The sequence below is a fragment of the Ictidomys tridecemlineatus genome, chromosome 8, assembly GCF_052094955.1.
Source record: "Ictidomys tridecemlineatus isolate mIctTri1 chromosome 8, mIctTri1.hap1, whole genome shotgun sequence".
Lineage (NCBI taxonomy): Eukaryota > Metazoa > Chordata > Mammalia > Rodentia > Sciuridae > Ictidomys > Ictidomys tridecemlineatus.
This window is the reverse complement of record NC_135484.1, coordinates 126141994-126163977: the sequence shown is the minus strand read 5'-3', so window position 1 is coordinate 126163977 and position 21984 is coordinate 126141994. Positions and strand designations below refer to the sequence as shown.

Genomic DNA, 21984 nt, shown 5'->3' with positions numbered 1-21984 from the left:
TGGTAGAGCGCTTGCCTAGCACATGCAAAGCACTGGGTTTGCTCCTCAGCACCACATAAAAATAATAAATAAATAAAATAGAGGTATTGTGTCTGACTATAACTAAACAAATTTTTAAAAAAGCATCATTTTATAATAATGGGAAAGTATATACTTCTCATTACCTTAGATAAGTATTTATTTTTATCTATTATTCTTTTTTCAAACAAAATCTGACATATATTTCCCTGCTGCGCTATATCTAATGTTTCTCCACCAAACCTTAATGCCTTACTGGACCTTGGGATTCCTCCAAGACATTGGAATTCTTAGTATTACAGAGTAAAACATCACTGGATTGATATCAGTCATAAAGGCATTTATTGATCAGAGTCTTGGTTTACACTGACTCATACCTCTTAGAACAGAATACTTCTGGCCTTGAAATTATAATGCTATGTAGATGAAAATTGTTCTAAAATATTTTTATTTCTACCTAGTGAATTTCCAAAATACATGTTGACATTATTTTTTTTTTGTTTTTCACACCTTTTACTTTCTAATTGACAAAAGGTACTGTCTTCTTTTTATTTTTCAGGAGTTCTGGCCAATTAAAACATCATTGTTCATTTTCTCCTCCAATACTCTCAATATCATTTATCCTGATATTTTTGTAGGTGATTCTTAGGAAGTTCTGATTTTTTTCACAGAGTCTGAAATATGTTCATACATCTCATCAAGTCTAGAAGACAGCATACCCATTTATCTAGGGCAGAGGATAACTGAACATGCATCTTAATAATTGTAACCAGTCTCTCTATCTGTGCTTTTAAAAAAGTGGAGCGTGACTTTCATTCTTGGTGGTAGTACAGAATGTGGAATTACAATAGTCATGCATTCATATATGAACATAGGGAAATTATGTCTAATTCATTCTATGTACTTTCTATTTCCTTCTCCCCTCCCTTCCCTTTATTCCCCTTTGTCTAATCCAACTAACTTCTATTCTTCCCCTCTGCACCCTCCCTTGTTTTGGGTTAACATCCACATATCAGAGAGAACATTCAGCCTTTGGGTTTGGGGGGATTGGTTTATTTCGCTTGCATGATAGTTTCCAGTTTCATTAATTTTCTTTCAAATGCCATAATTTCATTCTTCTTTATGGCTGAGCAATGTTTCATGCCACATTTTCTTTTTTTTTTTAAAGAGTGAGAGAGGAGAGAGAGAGATGGAGAGAGAGAATTTTTTTAATATTTATTTTTTAGTTCTCGGCGGATACAACATCTTTGTTGGTATGTGGTGCTGAGGATCGAACCCGGGCCGCACGCATGCCAGGCAAGCATGCTACCGCTTGAGCCACATTCCCAGCCCTCATGCCACATTTTCTTTATCCATTTATTTATTGAAGAGCACGTAGGTTGTTTCCATAGCTTAGCTATTGTGAATTGAGCTGCTATAAATATTGATGTGGCTGTAGTATTATGATATTAAGTCCTTTGGGTAGAGAACAAGGAGTGAGATAACTGGATCAAATGGTGGTTCCTTTATAAATTGTCTAAAGAATCTCCATACTGCTTTCCATAATAGTTGCACCAATTTGCAGCCCACCAGCAATGTATGGGAGTAGCTTTCTCCTCATATCTTCACCAATATTTACTGATACTTGTATTCTTTATTATTGTGGTTCTGACTGGAGTGAGATGGGATCTCGGTGTAGTTTTAATTTGTATTTCTCTAATTGCTAGGGATGTTGAACATTTTTTCATATTTTTCAACTATCAATATTTCTCTTTCTGTGAAGTGCTTTTTCAGCTCCTTTGCCCATTTATTGATTGAGTTATTTTTTGGTGTTAAGTTTATTGAGTTCTTTATATATCCTGGAGATTAATGCTCTATCCAAGGTGCAGGTGGTAAAGATTTTCTCCCATTCTATAGGTGCTCTCTTCGCATTCTTGATTGTTTTATTTGCCGTGAAGAAGACTTTTAGTTTGATACTATCTAACTTATTGAGTCTTGGATAATAGGAACATATCTCAACATTGTAAAAGCTATATATGCTAAACTCAAGACCAATATTATTATAAATAGAGAAAAATACAAAGCATTCCTGTCAAAAACTGGAACAAGACAGGGCAGCCCTCTTTCACCACTTTCATTTAGCAGTTCTTGAAACCCTAGCCAAAGCAATTAGACAAAAGAAAGAAATGAAAGGGGTACAAATAGGAAAAGAAGAGCTCAAATTATACCTATTTGTGTATGACATGATTCTATATTTAGAAGACCCAAAAAACTCCACCAGAAAGCTTATAGAACTCATAAATGAATTCAACAAAGTAACAGGATATAAATCAACACTCATAAATCAGATATGTTTCTAAACACCAATGATGAGTCAGCTGAAAGGGGAAATAGGAAAATTATCCCATTCACAATAGCCTAAAAAAAATCTAGTGAATTAATCTAACAAAAGAGGTGAAAGACAGTTACAATGAAAACTACAGAACCCTAGAGAAGGAAATTGAAGAAGATTTTAAAAGATGGAAAAATATCCCATGTTCTTGGATAGGCAGAATTAATATTGTCAAAATGGTCATACTAACAAAAGTGCTATGCAGACTTAATGAAATTCCTATTAAAATTTCAATGATGTTTTTCATAGAATTAGAAAAAAACAGTCATGATATTCACTTGGAAAAACAAGAGACACAGAATAGCCAAAGCAATCCTTAGCAAGAAAAGAGAAGGAGGAGTCTTCATAATACCAGAACTTAAATTATACTACAGAGCTAGAGTTAAAAAAAAACAGCATAAAAATAGCATAGTATTGGAACAAAAACAGACATGAACACCAGTGTAATAGAATAAAAGACACAGCGACAAACCCATGTGAATACAGTTATTACATAGTACACAAAAATTCCATACACATACAATTGAGAAAAGATAGCCTCTTCAACAAATGGTGCTGGGAAAACTGGAAATCTACATGTATTATAATGAAATTTAACCCCTATCTCTCACCGTGTACAAAACTCAATTCAAAGTGGACCAATGACCTAGGTATTTGGTTATTTTTGTTTTCAATAATGCCTCTTCCAGTTTTTCATCTCTTTAAGTTTCCTCAAAATAAACTATACTATAGAATTTTTTAAAAAATGTTGAAATTCACTTTCAATAATATGTTTCTGGAATAAGAAGGAAGACTATTTATAGATCCCTCAAAAAAGTTATTTTCCAAAGGCAGATGTCAAAGATTGGAATATCTACAACCAGTATATAGAAGCACATCAAGCTAATAGTATAATAAAGAAGATGCATAAGAATGATCATACACAAATATTGAAAAGGGGCATGAGTCAGTGAATGTTTTAGGCACGTTGCATTTGAAATCTTTGATAGTCTTCCAAGAACCCTTCAAGATTTGAATTATCCAACATTGATAAACAATGATGTTGTGCCTCATTATTACTTTTTATTAACACATTAATTGTATAAATAATGGAATTTACTGTGATATTTCTAGCACACATTGATTACGTCCAACCACTGATCTTCCACAATTGCCTCTCTCCAATCACCCATTCCCTAAGTTCAGTTTGTCTTTTTTTTTTAAAGAGAAAGAGAGAGAGAGAGAGAGAGAGAGAGAGAGAGAGAGAGAGAGAGAGAGAGAGATTTTTTTTAATTTTCAGTGGATTCAACATCTTTATTTGGATGTGGTGCTGAGGAAAGAACCCGGGCCACAGGCATGCCAGGCAAGTGCACTACTGCTTGAGCCATATCACCAGCCCTCAGTTTGACTTTTTAGTTTCCTCATATGAAAGAGAACCTGCAATACTTGTCTTTCTGTGTCTAGCATTTTACTTTACAGGATGCTCTCCATTTTGCTGCAAATTACAGGATTTCTTTTTCTTTTTTTTTTCTTTTTTTTTTTAGGACTGAATAATACTTCAGTGTGTGTATGTGTGTGTGTGTGTGTGTGTGTGTGTGTGTGTGTGTGTACACATATATACATATTTTACTTATAAGTTCATCTGTCAATGGGCATTTGGGGTGATTCCATATCTCAGCTATTGTGAATAGTGTGGAAATAAACATGACCATGCAGAAATCTCTTTTGTATGATAACTTCATTTCCTTCTGATATATATTCAGCAGTGGGGTAGCTGGATCATTTAGCAGTTCTTTTTGAGAAATTCCACATTTCCACTGTTACTGTTTATTTCTCTTTCTCCACATCCTTACCAGCATTTGCTCTTTTTTGTTTTGTTTTGTTTTTTGTTTTCATTTTTGTTTCTTTGGTGTTTGTTTTTGTTTGTTTGTTTATTACAATAACCATTCTAACTGGTATAAAATGGTATCTAGCTAGAGTTTTAATTTACATATATTTGATGATTAATGATATTGACCATTTTTTCATATATTTATCAATAATTTGTATTTCTTTTGAGAAATATCTATTTAAATCATTTGCTTATTTTACCTGAATTTTTAAAATTTGTTACTCTTAAGTTTTTTGAGCTCTCTATATATTCCAGATTCTGTAGGTTTTCTCTTCACTCTGTTGATTGTTTCTGATGTGCAGAAGCATTTGGTTTGATGTAATCCCATTTTCAATTTTTGTTTTTGTTCCCTGTGCTTTAAGACTGGGGACAGGACAATGATGTCCATTCTTACTGCTTTTACTTAATATAGGACTAGAAATTTTAGCTACAGCAATTATATAAGGTAAAGAAATAAGAACCATAGAAATAAAAGAAAGGATAAGGTCGAATTACCCCTGTCTGCAGATGATATGATTTTATTCATAGAAAAACCTGAAGACTCCATCAGAAAAGTAGCAATAAAGTAGCAAGATACCCAACAAACATACAAAAATTTTTAGCTTTTCTCTACCCAAAGAATGCACTTGCTGAGAAAAAAAAATGAAAATCCATCATTTATTATAGAGTTTGTATAGTTTGTTAGAACTGAGTCTCAAAAGAGAGCTTTTCTTTTTTTTTCTTTTTTGCTATATTGTTTTTCATTTTACATGAAATTTATTTTATACTTGAAAATTTTTGAATGTATTTTTAAATCACACTAAAATGTGAATAATTTTATTATCTTTGCTTTTAAATGTATATTTAACATACATAAAAACATGAAATTATACATATTAATATAGTATCATGTAAAAATTTTATAACTGTATTTATTGTATAATTTTAAATCCACGTTAGTTTTTTATGCTTACAGTTTGGTGGCAGTAAGTACTTTCCCATTTTTGTGTAACTACCACCACCATCCATCTTCAAAACTCTTTTAATATTCAAACTGAAATTTTGCACACATAAAACAGTAAATTACCATTTCTTCACCCAAACCATTAGAAACCATTTTTCTGCTTTCTGTTTTTATGAATTTGACTATTCTAGATAAATATTAAAATTGAAATAATATAATAGTTATACTTTTGTGACTCTCTTATTTCATTTAGAATGATGTCTTTATCATTCATTCATATTACTCGTTGTGTCAGAATCTCTGGGCTTTTTTGTCTGTACATATGAATTTATGTCAATTTTAATCAACAGAAATAGTGTTTACTTATTTACTTTAAATTGAATAATAACAAATTATAATTTTATTGGGTACAAAACAATGACTAAACTACATATTCATTATAGACTTGTTAAATCTATAATGTATTTCCATTTTTAAATACATGCTTTCTTCAATTACAACAAGCTATTTGTAAAATGAAGTGCATTTAAGAATACACATGCAAAATTATGAATAATTCAATAAATTACAAGCTGAAGTCTACATGTATGTTATATTAGAAGGAGAATTTATGCTAAGTGAGAACCAGGGACCACAACCAATGGTAACATTTTAAATGTGCATTGATAAAGGTGATGATACTTTACAGTATATTCAAACATAACATTATAAAACATCTCCATTTTAAGACTACATTTAGTAGCATAAAAATAATTTGAAGTAGAAAATATCTAAAAACTGATTTGATAAAGTTAATATAACCATGAGATTATTGACTAGGATGGATAATAAAAATGAGAAAAAAAATGAGAAATTGTGATATATTGGTATAATAGTTTAATTTGGAAATTTTATTAAATATGGGTCCTCTGATAAAGAGATGAGTTAAAGACAATGAAGATGTTTTAAGTCTAAAAGACTGAACAGAAGATGTACATTTTCTCAAGAAGTATAATGTCAAGAAAGTAGTTTTTCAGAGGAAGGCAGAGCAAGATGGAGAATGGACCTATAAACAATACTCTTTCCTCTACAAATTCATGAATAGAAACAATGATTATATAAGCAAAAATATGTTTACAAGACCTAAGAAAACCAGATGAGAGATCACAGTACCTAGTTATTGTATAATGATAAACCCTCCTGACAGTCAAAGCTCTCCTCCTGGATGGAGCCAGAGCCATGGAAGACCTTGGCCAAGGCTTTTCAGGACCTCTCCTGGAGAGGCTGGATACTCTCAGGGCCAGAAAGAGGGGAGAGGAAGGGGAGGGTAAGTGTCTCTCCAGTGGCCAAGTCTTAAGGTGAGAGGACTAGGACTTTTGAATCTGCCCAAAGAAGGAGTCCCTGAGGGCCACCATAGCCTTAAAGGCTGTAGTGGAGAGCTTTCCTCCCGCAGGTGGGCAAAGAGATTTGCAGGACGATAATCAACCTATTGCAAGAGGGAGGATTCCGGGCACTGGGAATGAAAAGATTGGAGGTCGGAGGTGAAGGTTTGTCCAAAGAAGTGTGGACTATCTCAAAATCCCTGAGGAAGGACAGTCCAGGTTAATGGCAAAACGATATCCTTTAAATATATGACTGAGAAGTGGGATGCAGTGTGGGGGATCTGAGACAGCAGAGTGTATGGGTTGGGAACCAAAGGATATATGGGCCTAACAGAGGTGTTGATTAGTCATAGGTAGGACCTGTTGGGCTTTTTTTACCGCTAGTATGGGAGTATTGTAAGGGGAATGAGCAGGACTGAAGTATCCCTTGCTAAGAATGTCCTGAATAATAGGTTGTAGGCCCAGAAGAGCTTTTGTGGACAGGGGGGATTGAGCCTGATTGGAGAAGCTGTTAGGATCTTTGAGATGAATGTGAAACTGGTGGGCAGGAAATGGTGGAGGGGTGTGGGTATCCCATACAATCGGGTCAACCAGATTAGTATGGTATTTCATGTCAGCCTCACAAGTGGAGCAGAATGGCCAGTCTTCTGCCAAAAGGCCAGAGAAGAAGAACAGGCCGATTCTGGGGCCTGACTGATGCCAGGAGCCCGTGTGTTGATTGTTGTATTGAATTTAGAGAGAATATCTCAGCTGAACAAAGAAACTGGACAATGGGGCATAACTAGGAACATCTGAGAGAATGGGAAGTTGTCTATGGAACAGAGTAATAGGGGAGTCTTTCTTGGATAAATGGTCTTTCCTCCTACCCCGACAATAGGAGAGGTGGACAGCACTGTTTGCCCCCAGAATTGTGTCAGGACTGAGAAAGTAGCACTGTGTCAAGGAGAAAATCAACCTTGCGTCCATCCACCTGAATTCACACTCTGGGTTCTTGTTTATTAATTGTTACAGCCAGGGACAAGGACCCAAGGCACCATCAATTGATTGCCATGCCCAGAAGGTTGGAGGGTTCCCTGGCCATAGTCCTCCTGCGGGATCTAGGACAGTCAGAGCACCAATGACCTTGTTGTTGACATTTAGTCATGGAGTACATGGAGTGTATGGCGCAGGGCATGCCTTGGCCCAATGTCCCTCCTTGCCACACTTGAAGCAGGCACCCGGGGTGGTTTTTGGTGATGGGTGGCGACCGGAGGAAGCACCCTGCAGGGCCTGGGCAAGCATCTGAAATTTTTTAATCTGGGGGGTAGCAGGGCCTTGTTTGAACATTTTTAGTTTGGCCCAGATGTCGGGGTAGGAAATATGTCAAAAGTTTGGCCCAGATGTCTGTGAGAGGAAATATGTCAAAAGGACATACTGACCATCTGGGGTTTTGGGATCTATGTTACAGCTAAAGGGCTTTTGTAAGCCAATTCAGAAATTCCGATGGGTCTCTTGTAATTGTTGGAAATTGACGACCTTACGTACCACTTTTTTGAGCCCAGCAATAATACATGTGGAGAATCAGTCCCTACTCTGTATGTCAGCTTGTGTATTATAATCCCAGTCGGGAATTTGATCTGGGGCAGCAAGTGGCCCCAGAGGGTTATTTGGATTAACTTGGTGAATTTCATCCGCATGGGTTCTGGCAAGTTCCCAGACTCTGATACGTTCCTCAAGAAGGAGAATATTAGCCAATAACATATAAATGAGGCTAGAGGCCTGGAGGACCCATTGAAACTCTCTTCTGTGGTGAATGAGCCCAACCTTTACTCTAGTTGTGTGAGGTCATTCATAGAGAATGGGACATGTACCCGGATAATGCCCTCAGGTCCAGCAACCTCTCTTAAAGGGGCCATGGTTTGTGGGACTAGGGAGTGGGACCTAGTTTAGAGGGCACTAAAGGTGTCAGGGGGAGCAGGGGGAGTTGATGGAGGAGGTCAGTAGGGAGGGGGTTCATCTGCTGGATAGGTAGGGGTGAGAATGAAGAAGAGAAAAAGCCTCAACATTTCCTTCCACTTTTTTAAGCACTCACAGAAGTTAGACAGATCTCTGACAATTGCAGGATCTAGGGATCCTCCTGGGGGCCATTGACTTTGACTGTCTAATTGATTATAAGACCAATCTTGTGTGCAGAATTTAATAAGGGGGAGTCTGCAGGGAGAGAAGAAGAGACCCTCATGGTCAGGAGAGGGACAAGGGTGGTAGAGAGAGAGAGAGAGAGAGAGAGAGAGAGAGAGAGAGAGAGAGAGAGAGAGAGATGTGCCTGTTCTTCCACCCCTCAGGATGCTCATGAACTGGGTTCCAGAGAGTCCACTGTGACCATGAAGGTCGTGGCAGGGTGTGTTCTCTCCTCCAGATTGGGCGTCAGAAGTTTGCCGGACAAACATGGGCAAAGCCCCTGCATATATCCCCTCTGAAGTTGGATACCCGATAGGGGAGCTCACCTACTGAAGAGTCAGTGTTGTGCGAGTAGTAGCAGCGCTCAAAAGAGTGAATGAGGATGGCAAGCCTTGAGAGAGGGGGCCCTTGAGCAGCAAGTCATTCCTTCTTCCCTGGTTTCGGCACCAATGAAAGAAGGAACAAGGCTCGTCGTCAGATAAAGTGCCCACTTATTGAGGAACAGCTCTGCATATTTACAAAGCTGGGGGTGGTTTGACAGTTAGTATGGGGTGCTTTTTGATTGGTAGGTAAGGATCATGTGAGCCAGCAGGGCTCAACATTGGAGCGCAGGATCATGTGAGCCAGCAGGGCTCACCATTGGACAGCTCTTCTTGGGGGATGGGGAAATTAGTCTTTGGAGCCAGGGTGACCCCAACAACAAAATTCTCATATTTTCATGATAATTCATTTCTCTAATTTACAGAATTGAAAAATTATTTTTTTCTTAACCAGTATGTGCATGTTATGACTATAGGTAAATAGAAGAAAATTTACTAACTGCCCATGAAGGCCACCCACATGTATTTTATGTGTGTGAGTGTGTGTGTGTGTGTGTGTGTGTGTGTGTATTTTTTTTTCTTATTTGCTTTTCGTATTTACTCAGTATTTATTATATCAGTGTCAGATGTGGAACCCAAGATTCAGAGAAGGTGAGGAACAAGCTCAAGTTGACACAACTAAGTATGTGAGTTAAAGTGAAGTGAAGATAGCAAAGTAGTTGAAAAAATTATATTTGTAAAACAAACCTGTGAAACTTTTACTTGGGGAAAAATGAATCAAGTTTGTAATATTTAATTTATGAGAAAATCAAGAAAGCATTTCCAATAAATGTTTTTCTAGCTGTACCACTTTCCTAAGTATGATTGAGGTAAATGATATCATTGTGGTGCCTAAGCTGACTCATAGATAATGTTTATTTATTGAACCTGAGGTTAATTTATACTTCTTTATGTTATTATTTAGCTATAAATTTGATGGCGATGAAATTTATTTTTCCTTATGTTAAAACTCTGACAATCAGCATATGAAGACATTTTCCTCTAAGTGGAGACTAAGTCCCATGATGGACTAGTCCCAAGGTCTGAGTTTATTCTTATGTGTTAGAGTAGAAATTGTCTTTAATTTTTCAGAATTTGGTGACTCAAAATTTTTAACTAGACTTGTCTGTGATTTCAAATTGTTGTAATGAGAATTTACTAGCCAATCACTGAAGGATCTGTAGTAGGATAATGGGAATATTTTTTAAAAATCTCTGTGAGAAATAATTATTGTGTAGAGTATTTATAATTTCTTTATATTCTCTTTATATAAAATATCTAATATAGTACTGCAACTTCAACTTTTTGGGGATTTATAATCATAATTATTTATTGAAGAGGATTAAATCTCATATAATCTGAGATATCTGAAATAAATCTTAAAACATTGGCTGCAGAGATTTATTCATGTATCAAAGTTTCTCTGTAACCGGAAAATGGCTTCCAAAGACTTTATTCTTAAAATTTATTATGATACTTTCAATATGTCATACTGTCAGCATGAACAATGTTTAGTATTTAAAGCAATTGACTTAAAAGTTAATGTGATTGAGCATCCTAATGTTTGATCATATTAACATATTTCACAGGCACCAAAATACAAAGTTATATGTTAAAATAAAGAAGTATAAATTAACCTTGAGCTCAATAAAAAATAATATATTTCTTCTATAGTGTATATATTATCTATGTATTATATATAGCATATATATAACATAGATATACACATATATAACATATTATATATACTATAAATAGCATGTATATATTTGCATATATGGCTTCCAAGGGCTTTCTGTTATATATACATATATATGTTATATATATATATATATATATATATATATATATATATATATATAACAAATTATATATGCTCTATGTAGCATATATAATATATAATATATAATATATAATATATAATATGTATATAAACATTATATAATGGTATTTTATATAATCATGAGCCACATAACCATATACCACATATAGAATCAAGTATATATCATATATAATAGATATTATATAACATGCAAATGTTATATGCACATATAATTGCCAGATATATTTGAACCTTTCTTCACAGAAATTCATTAGATAAATATACTTGAAAATTCATGTGAATCCATTAGTTTATTTACATAAAACCACCTTATGTATAATAAGTTTCTCATGACATTTGGTTTCATTGGTATTCAAAGAATTTTATTCAATTCTTTCTTTTTTGGAATTGTTTTCAGCCATAACTCCTTGAGTGATTAATAAATGATGCCAGTGGAAAGAGGATTGGGTAATAATATATTCCTTCTTTTTCATATTTTCTTTGTTATCACAACATCATAGTTCTCTGATATTATCCATATAAAATTCAATAGCATGAAGTAACTTTTCGCAGTGCCTATCACATAGCAGGCATTTTTTGAAAAATATTTTTATTAGTTGTTGATCAACCTTTATTTTATTGATTCTTAGCAGTGCCAAGAATCGAACCCAGTTCCTCACACATGCAAGGCAAGGGTTGTACCACTGAGTCACAACCCCAGCCCTACAGCAGGCAGTTTTTACATCCTCACTTATTGATTAATTAATCCAGTCTTCATTTGACAACTCATTTTACTTCCATGAGTCTATTTACTTATATTCTTTGTTTTAATTATGTCCATGCTGCTTTTTAAGCCTCTGTGACTTTGCCACTTTCTAAATGTAGATCTTTTCTGCCAAATTCAAATCTTAGAGAATTTTTAAAGCATCTCAAGTGCCATGTTATCTCCTGGAAATATTTCAATTTTCTCTAATTTGGATTTATGTACTACTACTCTGAAGAAGCTTTGATCTGTAATTAGTCCCAAGTTTAGCATTTAGGTAGCTTAGCAGAAGATGACCTCCAATAGTATCATACAATGTTGGTTTTCCCAACATAAAAAGCTGGTATGTTTGTTCCTGTGTCCTCCTATGTAATGCTTCATTTTAACTTACAGTAGAGGAAACAGGAAGCAAAAAAGTTAATTTAATTCTGTCATATTTGTTAATGCTTACTTTAAGAGCATCTCTGGGTTCAAGAGTGAGCCTAGAATCCCAGAAATGTTACAAATCAGAAAGCCTTCCCACTACACAATAGGTCTTCTTTACCAGTTGTTCTGGATAGCCTTTAGTCAATATGAAAGAAAAGATAGATAATGAAGCCAAATATAGCAACAGTGAAAATAGAAAATAGAAAAGTTATTTTAGTAATTGACTTTAAATTTAAGAAAACAAAGCCTTGAGAATATTGAGTTATTTTTTTTTCTCAAGGTAAAATAAGATACAAATTCTGGTCTCCTTCATCCTGTTCTAATGTTTCTTTCATGCTTCTTTCTTTATTCATTGTTTCTCTCCCTATTTTTTCTCTTTCTGTGTTTCTTTTCATCTTTCTTCCCCTTTATCATGGCAAAGACAGCTGTCATGACACTTATTTTCTAGCAAATTTTAATTTTACATGTTTTTTTTGCACATCATGGTCAAATATGGGCACAATGTTTTCTTACTCCTGTGGCACTTTGCACACCTTCATGAATATTGACCAAGTCATAATAGATCATTGACTTTAGATGAGCTAGAGCAAGTGAGGTAAATTTTCATAAATAATGATGTGAGCCATGATCAGAAGAGCAACTCCTCAGTATAGAGAAAAATTATTATTGTTATTATTTATAATTCTACTTACCCTTTTTAGGATATATATTTTTCTACAAGCATGAGGCAAGGCATATTAACTTATAGAACCACCAATGAGCTTACTTGTGTAAGCTCAAACCTCAATATAGTTAAAGGGTTTATTGTTATTTAATGAAATTGTCTGGATATATACATTCATTTAGGGAAAACAAATTAGTATTGCAAGTTTTTCATCACTGTCACCAAAATCCCTGAGAAAAATAACTTAAAGGAGAAAAGATTTATTTTGGCTCACAGTTTAGAAGTTTCTGTGCATGGACAGCTGATCCAAGGCAAAATAATCATGGTGGAGGGCTTGGCTGAGAAAAATTGCTCAGCTCATGGAAACTAGGAAGCAAATAGTTTGGGGGAGAACATAAATGGGACTGGATGCAAAAAAATACTTCCAGGATATTCCTGCATTGTTCAGCTAAGCACCCCTCCCAATAATCCATTCAGATTATTAATTCATTAAATGGATTAATCCACTTATGAGATACAAGCCTTCATGATCCAGATGGTTTCCAAAAGCTCCACTTATAGACCTTGCTGCATTAGGAACCAAATCTTCAAAATATGACCTTTTGGAGTATGTTCTAGATCCAAACCATAACATTAAGAATGCTATATTTTGCATAGTAAATGCCACAGAGACAAACCAGAAACAAAACTAGGCATCAAAAAAAAGATACTATAAAATGTAATGTTCTCCCATATGTATATAAGTAATTTATTTTAGTTTACTTAGTTACTGAAGTTTATAAATGATATGTCACCTATCATTGCTTTTAAATCTTGGAGTCAGAACAGGTGATTTGGGAAAATAAGTTAGGAGGATTGTAAATTTGAGGTGAGCCTCAGCAACTTATTGAGGACCTAAACAACTTAGTGAGACAACGTCTCAAAATAAAAAAATAAAAGGCTGGGGATGTGGTTCAGTTGTTAAGCACCCCTTGGTTTAATCCCCAGTATGTCACCACCGCCCCTCAAGAAAGAATAAGAACACATGTTAAAATATACATAGTGTACAGAATAAAATGTTAGGTTACTTTTATATTCTAGAAATGTATCTGATGAACTCTGTCTAGATTGAATATAATTATTAACTTTTAGAGATAGGTATCAGACCATAGAAAAAAAAGTTTAATTTAAAAGTTAGCACAGTTTTCAAAAAAAACCCAATATATTATCATAAATGGAAATCAATAGTATCATTTTATAAAATTACACTATAAAAATAATACTGCATTAATTCACATTAATTTTCTTATTCCATAAATATATACTAAAAGCCTAATTGGTTTCAAACTAGTAATATTCTCTTTCTGAAAATGTTAGGTTATTAATATAATAAAGTTTCACAAATAATGGAGAAAAGAATTAGTCTGGGCTGTCACCTTTAAAAAGTCTTTGATAAATATTTTTTTATTTCTATCATGAAATATTCTTCCATGATACCTACCATGATACAGAAGTTAAAGACTTAAATTACAAAGATGCTTTACTCAAGATATTAATGTCAACTTTTATTGACTGAAGAGAAAAATTTTCACAAAGTGCTTAAGATAATTACCAGCTGATAGATTTTATTGTCTGACCCCCCAAATATAAATATAAAAGTAAATATCAGAAAAGACTTAATATGCAAAGTAATTATTAATATATTATTACCTAACATACAAACCAAAATTTATATGAAACTCTGTGTGGAGGTCTTTATGATGATTATGCATTGCATTTAAAATACAAAACTAGATAATTGAAGTTGCTTCTATGTGGCTTAAGAAGAAAATTCATTTAAGTTTATTTACATTTTTCTTTTATGTAAAGTAAAAATATAAATTATTAATGACCTTTTCTCCTATACATATACCCGTGATTAAAGGCACAAAAACTAAGCAGTATGTTACAACATTGCTTGAATTAATAAAATGTTTGCAAATAAGAAGTATTATGTTAATTCATCACTATGATCTAAGGATTACTTAACTCCATAAAAATTAAAGACAATTAGAAAACACATTTCATTACTTTATTTATTCTAATATAGATCTCTTCAAATGTCTCTTTACTTTCCCAGCTTCATGGTGAACTCTCATCAACTTCTTCAGTGCATCCTTCATGTCCTTATTCCTTAAGGTGTAAATGAGGGGGTTGAGACTTGGAGTGATGATGGTGTAAAAGAGGGTAAAGAACTTTCCTTTGTCCTTGGAAGTACTGTTACCTGGATGTAGGTACAAGTAGATAATAGCTCCATAGAACATGAACACAACAGTGAGATAATATCCACAGGTATTCATTGCTTTGTGTTAGCCAGCTTTAGATTTCATTTTTAGCACAGCTTTGGCAATGCAGCCATAGGATATAAGGATAAGGATGAGAGGTGTGAGGACAATGATAATGCCTAAAGCAAACACAGACATTTCATCTGCTGCTGTGTCTACACAAGCTATTTTGACCATAGCTGGCAACTCACACAAGAAATGATCAAGAAAGTTGTTTCCACACCTAGACAAATTCCGGGTGAGTGTACATAACACTACAGAATTGGCCAAACTAATACTACAGACCAGGACAATCATCTTGAGACATAGACGAGGGTTCATGATTATCAAATAATGCAAAGGCTTACAAATAGCTTTAAAATGGTCATAGGACATGACAGCCAGGAGAAGGCACTCAATGGAGCCCAACCATATGTAAACATAGAGTTGAATGACACAACCAACAAAGCTGATTGTTTTGTTGACCAGCATCTGAAGGACAATGGTGGTTGTGAAACACAGATCTAGAAAAGATAAATTCCTGAGGAAAAAGTACATTGGTGTATTCAGGTGGGAATCCAGGAGAGATGCAAGAATGATGGCTGTGTTTCCCATCAATGTGACAGAATAGAAGATAGTGACAACTCCTGACAGGATCATCTCCAGTTTAGGATGGTCAGAGAAGCCCAGCAGAATAAAACCATTTGAAAAACTATAATTTCTTTGGTCCATTGTCCTTTGTTATTTAAATCCTAGATTGAAAACAAAAGGAGTAGGAAAGGGAATAGGAGGAGGAGAAGGGAGAAATAAAAGTGGGGGAAAAGGAAGGTGAAGGAGGAGGAGGAATAAAAGGAGGACAAGAAGAGATGAAGAAAGAAAAAGCGAGAGAAAGAGGAAACAAGAAGGAGGAGGAAGAGGAGAGAGAAGAAAGAAATAATTTCTCTATATACTAATGGAAATTTGGTTAATTGTAGATTTTTTTCTCATGTCGGATTAAGTATCTAGGTAATCTTGGAGAGTTCAATATTGAACTTATGGTCTAAATTTTCTCACATGGAAATTAGAAAGTTTGGAATTGATCTAGTACTAAAATGATATGACTCTACATTTCTTTAAAAATTTTTTTTTAGTTATCGTTGGACACAATACCTTTAATTAATTAATTATTATTTTTATTAATGTGGTGCTGAGGATCGAACCCAGGGCCTTACACGTGTCAGGCAAGTGTTCTACCACTGAGCCACAATCCCAGCGCCCCCTACAATGTTTTATAAAGCTAGTTAGATTGGTATAGTGAAGATCTTCTTTTACTTTGTTATTAAACCCCCCTCTAAAAGCTAACTGTTTGATTAATTTTAGAATGAGGAAAACAGTATTGCTCTTTTTTCCATTAGTTAGTGAATGGCACTTTGGATCTAACTGTTGCTCTCAGATATCTGGAATTTATTTAACCCCATTTTTATCTCTCATTCTCAATACCTCCCTATAAGAAAATTGATAAATTTGAATGCCAAATTAACCACTTACCTTTAAAATTTTTCATCACTACCACCCTAATTCAAATCATAATCTAATCCTTTCATTCAATCTTATGCCTTTACACTATTACACTATTCAATAAAATTATGTCACCCATGTTTTTAAAGCTTGTTAGATGATTTCTAGATCAATTAAGAAACATTTTAATTTTTGAAGATGACCTCAAAGGACCTGCATATTTTGGTTCCTACTATGTATTAATGCTTATCCCACCAATCACATTACCCATTTTCACTAGTAGTCTTCTTTCAGTTTTTCTCAACTTGTCAAAACTCAAAACCAAAAGAAAAGAAAAGAAAACATAGGCAGAGAGCTAATGTTCATTCCTGTATGTGCCAGTCTTTTAGCTGTGTGATCGCAGATAAGTTACATAACACTGTTGAGCTCAGTTTCCTCTTGTGTAAAATAGTGACCATAAAGATACCTAGGGTTGCTATGAAATTAAATAATAAATTCAAAGTGCTTAAAACAAAGCTGGGAACATAGCATGATTCAATAATCTGAAGTTATTAAAATTATAATTAAAGAAACTGTAATCATGTAGAACATAGGTAAATATTTAATATTCTTTCTCCCAACATGAATATAAGGGCTATAAGACAGTAGATATTTTGACATAATCATGCATACATATAATATAATTTGCTTCATTTTAGTCCCCAGTACATCCTCTTTCCTTCCTCGCCTCCTCTTATTGCTCCCTTCTATCGGTATTCCTTCTATTTATTTATAGTATTTTTTTTCAGGCCATGCACAGCACCTAACGCATTCACCATAGAGCATATTAAAAAAATAATATAGTAGGGGGCTGGGGTGTGGCTAAATAGTAAAGCACTTGCCTAGTAGTGGGAGGAGGCACTGGGTTCAATGATAAGTACCACATAAAAAAGGAATGAATGAATAAATAAAAATAAAGTTATTAAAAATAATAATATAGTGATAGAAGGGGTTACTCAAATAGAAAATAATGTGATTTTATGAATATAGTAATAAATAATGTATTGATTAATTTTGATGGAAAACAATGTAAAACATTAGTCTCTATTTGCAAAACCAAAAAGTTTAGCAATATTTCAGAAGTACAACACAGATATGATCCCTCTAAACATGCATGAGCATCCTAGAACTACTCAAACCTGTAGTAGTCAAAGAGATTATCACTGCCAGGCTCTTAGAGTATAAAAAGGTAACTTCTTACCACCTGAAGGAAAAATAATATCCAGAAAAGTTTCATTTAATAGTGTATTATATACTTAAATTTTATCTAGAAAGTTAGATCCTGTGTTAAATATTCTTTTCACAAGAAAAAAAATGTAAGAGTGGCAGGAATCTTTTGAAAGGGATGGATAGTTTTATGACATAAATTGTGGTAAAGACTTCAGGTAAATAATTGTGTCCAAACTCATCAAGCTGGATATATTAAATATATAAAGCCTTTTTTAATGTCAATAATAATTCAATTAAGTGCTTATAAGAAATTAATATAAAATATTTAATTGAAGAATAAACTGATGCCTCCTTCTGTGTTATGTTGGAAAAAGTTGTGCTGTTTGTTTATCATGCTATCTCAAAACATGTCTTGGTATTATGAAGAAATTACTTTAAATTGAGGTGATGATTCAGAAGTGGAACATTTGCTAAATAAAGTAGATATACTGGTTGAAATCATTGTTTTGAAAAAGTCATTTGATGATTTTCTCAGAACTAGCTTTTCAAAAATCATTATTTGAACCTGAGTTCTGCCAATAACCAAGTTAGATATTGAAATGTATTGCAAGTTATTACGTACCTTTACAATTCCATAAACAGCATGTTTTTCCCAATTAATTCATACAATTTTATCTGTTCTTTAAAAAAACAAATAAATTGTACATTATTAATGTATGACATCTAAACAGAGGGAGTTAAAAATAATTCATGCTTATTTATTTTGATACATATGTTGATAATATCTGCAATGGAACCTAACTTCTGAATACAATAGGCCTTTCTGTTCAGATAATATGTAAGCAAAAATGAAATTCTTAAAAACAAAAACAAAAAAATAAAAAATCCTTTTAAAATTAAACTTAACCTCATGCTGTTAATTTCTTAGTAATGTCATTATCACTATAGTCCCAAAGACTAATTCAAGGTTGGGTAAAAAAATAATTCTTCTTCTGCATGTTAAAAATTTAATGTAAGAAATTTTCAGACATTTTTCATGCATATTATAAGACCTAAAGACACATTAAAAAGACATCTTTCCTAGCTTCATAATCTCTAAGTACAAAATACTACCATTCTTCATTTTCAAATTAATATATATTTCCCTCTTGTATTTCTGCCAAGTTAAAATATTTGAAATTACAAATTAAGAAATAATTTTATGTCCTCTTAGATATTAAATTTAGTATTTCCTTCACAGTATAAATAATAAGGGAGATTTCTTTGCAGATTTACAAAATTTATTTATTCTCAGACTTCTAAAAGAATAAATCATCAGAAGAATTCATACATTCAGGCTCTAAGTTCTTTTGTTTTATTTTCCACAAATTGTTTTACCATCACAGGCACATTATTTTTCAAGAACTATTAAAAATTATTCAAGATTAACATTACCGTGATTCAAGAGCATTCCCTTGATGTCCTACTTCTCTGCTACTGTAGAGTCCACAGTATGGAAAAAGGTCCTGGTTAAATATTTGTTGCCAATCTCTCATATTTTTCCTGTGGTACCATGGAGAAATAAGTTCAAGAGATCTATTTTACAGTATGATAACTATAGTTAATGATGAAAGTTTGTAGTCGTAAAGGATATTTCTTTGGGGAAACTGGGCATCAAATCCAGAGTTTCCTGCATACTAGGCAAGTGCTCTGCCACTAAGCTATATGTCCAACCCTTAAAATACTGTATTATTGAAAAATGCAAAGAAGTTAATTTTAAATGTTCCCAACCTATGTAAGGTTGTCCTTTTATTAGTTAGTTAGATTTAACAATTCCATATGCATATATAATTTAAAACATTAGGTACTACATTAAATATATGTATTTTTAGCTATCCATGTATCTTTAGTCACCAAGGAAAGCTATTGGACAGGGAAATGAGAAAATGTATTTGATTTTTCCTGTGTATTACAAAGAAAACCTTCTTTTAAATAATGTGAATTTCCAACACAAGAATTATAGCATATGTTAACTCTAATATTTATAGCATGCACTGATTTGGAAGATAAGTTTACTCTGTACAGATACACTTGTCTTTGAAAGAGAAGGTGTTCAATTTCCAAATTCCTAAGTGGTAAATTCAGGATCATAATATTTGTTTTCCTTCAGTTGTCTTGATGACCATGAGGTTTGGTCCAAATATTTCAATGTCCAAGAAAGTTTCACTAATGTCTCAGATGTCACTATTTAAGCAGGTGATCCTGGTGTGAGTATGTATTCTGAGGATTTTTATGAGTTAGTTTATGATAATAAGTTGTGATACCTCTCTTGATTAAAATTACATATCACCAAAAAGTACTATAATAAAATTTAGTGATACATGTTTGAAGACATGGAATTTCTCATCACTGAGTAATAAAACAACTTGAACTACATTTGTATTATAGTAATCAGCTTATTTTACAACTTAGATATAGTGAGATAGTTGGGTGCATAGATTAGGGAACTAAACTTTCAGGGCTGAAATCTTGGTATTTCCAGATATCAGATGGGTCAATTTGGAAAAATTATTCAACATTTGGTACCTCAGATTCTTATCAAAAGAGGGAAATAGTAGCAATACACAATTCAGAGGGTTAGAATGAAGATTAAGTAGGTTTAATTTACATAAGATATTATAATTCGGGTTGGCATATAGTAAGCTTCCCATAAGTATTAGCTCTTATGATTTTAATATGAGGGAGTATGCATGCTGCAAAAATTTTTCTTTTCATCAGTTTGAAAAGAATTTATATATGGTATTTTACAAAAGATTATGAAATGCTTTCTTCCAATCAAATACTTCCTTTATGCATAACACGTGTACACTTAGTAATGATAAGAAACAAAACCAACTAATGGCACATTTTTTGTTATTCAAAATTCTAAATATCAGGATACTTGAAATGATTCACTTCAGATTATTTAAACAAATTTTCATATATGCAGTGTGCCACACAATAAAATATGGCACGAGGAGAAATGGAGGTTCAATGGACTAGACAAAGGCAAAAGGAAGGGATGGGGAATAGGAATAGGAAAGACAGTAGAATAAATTGGATATAATTTTCCTATGCTCACATATGAAAACTTGACAAGTGAATCTCTACATGATGCACAACCACAAGAATGGGATCCTAATTAGAATAAGTTATTCTCCATGTATGTAAAATATGTCAAAATACACTCTACTGTCATTTATACCTACAAACAACAAATTTAAAAAGCAATAAAAATACAACTAACTACATGAAAACTAGGGAAAGGTAGAGAGTGTAAACAGACACATGGTACATTCAGATAATATCATTATCACACAGAATTTTAAGTAACAGTGTTCATATAGGTTCAAACAGTATGCTCAGAGAAAGAAAAGATAAAATGGCAACTTTCATTGTGTACTATATTATAACTTGTGAACCTGATATCATAACAATTTATTCTACAGGGCAAACTAAAATGCAGAATTCTACTCCTTATAAGATCCTGAATTGGAACTTTCCAGTAAAAGAAACGAGGGCAAAATTCACAGTTCTTGGATTTTTTTTTTCATTGAGATAGTATTATGGACTGAATATCTGTATCTCTACTAAATCCATGCATGAACCTGTAAACAACAGTGTGATGGTATTTGAAGGTAAGATCTTGAGAGGTAATTAAGTTTAGATAAGATAATAAAGGTGAGATATTATGATGAAATAATTTTCTTAATAAAAGAGGATGGGAAATCAGAACTCTATCACTCTCCCTTGGTTTGTGAGGACATGGTGAGAAGATGATGCAAGCCAGAGAAACAGTCTTCCTTAGGAATCAAATCTATCAGCACCTTTAGACTTCCCAGCCTCCAGAACTGAGAAATGTCTATAGTTTAAGCCATCCAAAGAATGGTATTTTGTTATACCAGCCTGAGTTGATTAAGACAGCTGAGGAGATATATATATATATATATATATATATATATATATATATATAAACACAGTGGCTTCCTATAAACTCCTGAAAATGACTTGCTTGCTGTTGCATACTGAAGTAGTTTGAGAATATGCCTAAAATCTTCTCTGAAAATGCAGCAGCTTCCAACAAGTTATTACAAATCACATGCTTTGAAGCTTCTTTCTGAAGTATTTCCTGACTTCAGTGGCAACTTTCCTAACCTTTGTTATCCCAACCCTTTCAGCAAGTTCAAGACCTTGGCTCATATATTAAGACTTTCACATATGGAT

General features: G+C 33.5%; 1 pseudogene; it reads right to left on the bottom strand.

Moving 5' to 3' along the window:
• Positions 1-14808: 14808 nt before the first annotated feature.
• LOC101959800 (olfactory receptor 2W1-like) lies at positions 14809-15768 on the bottom strand (annotated as a pseudogene).
• Between the last annotated feature and the right edge of the window lie 6216 nt (positions 15769-21984).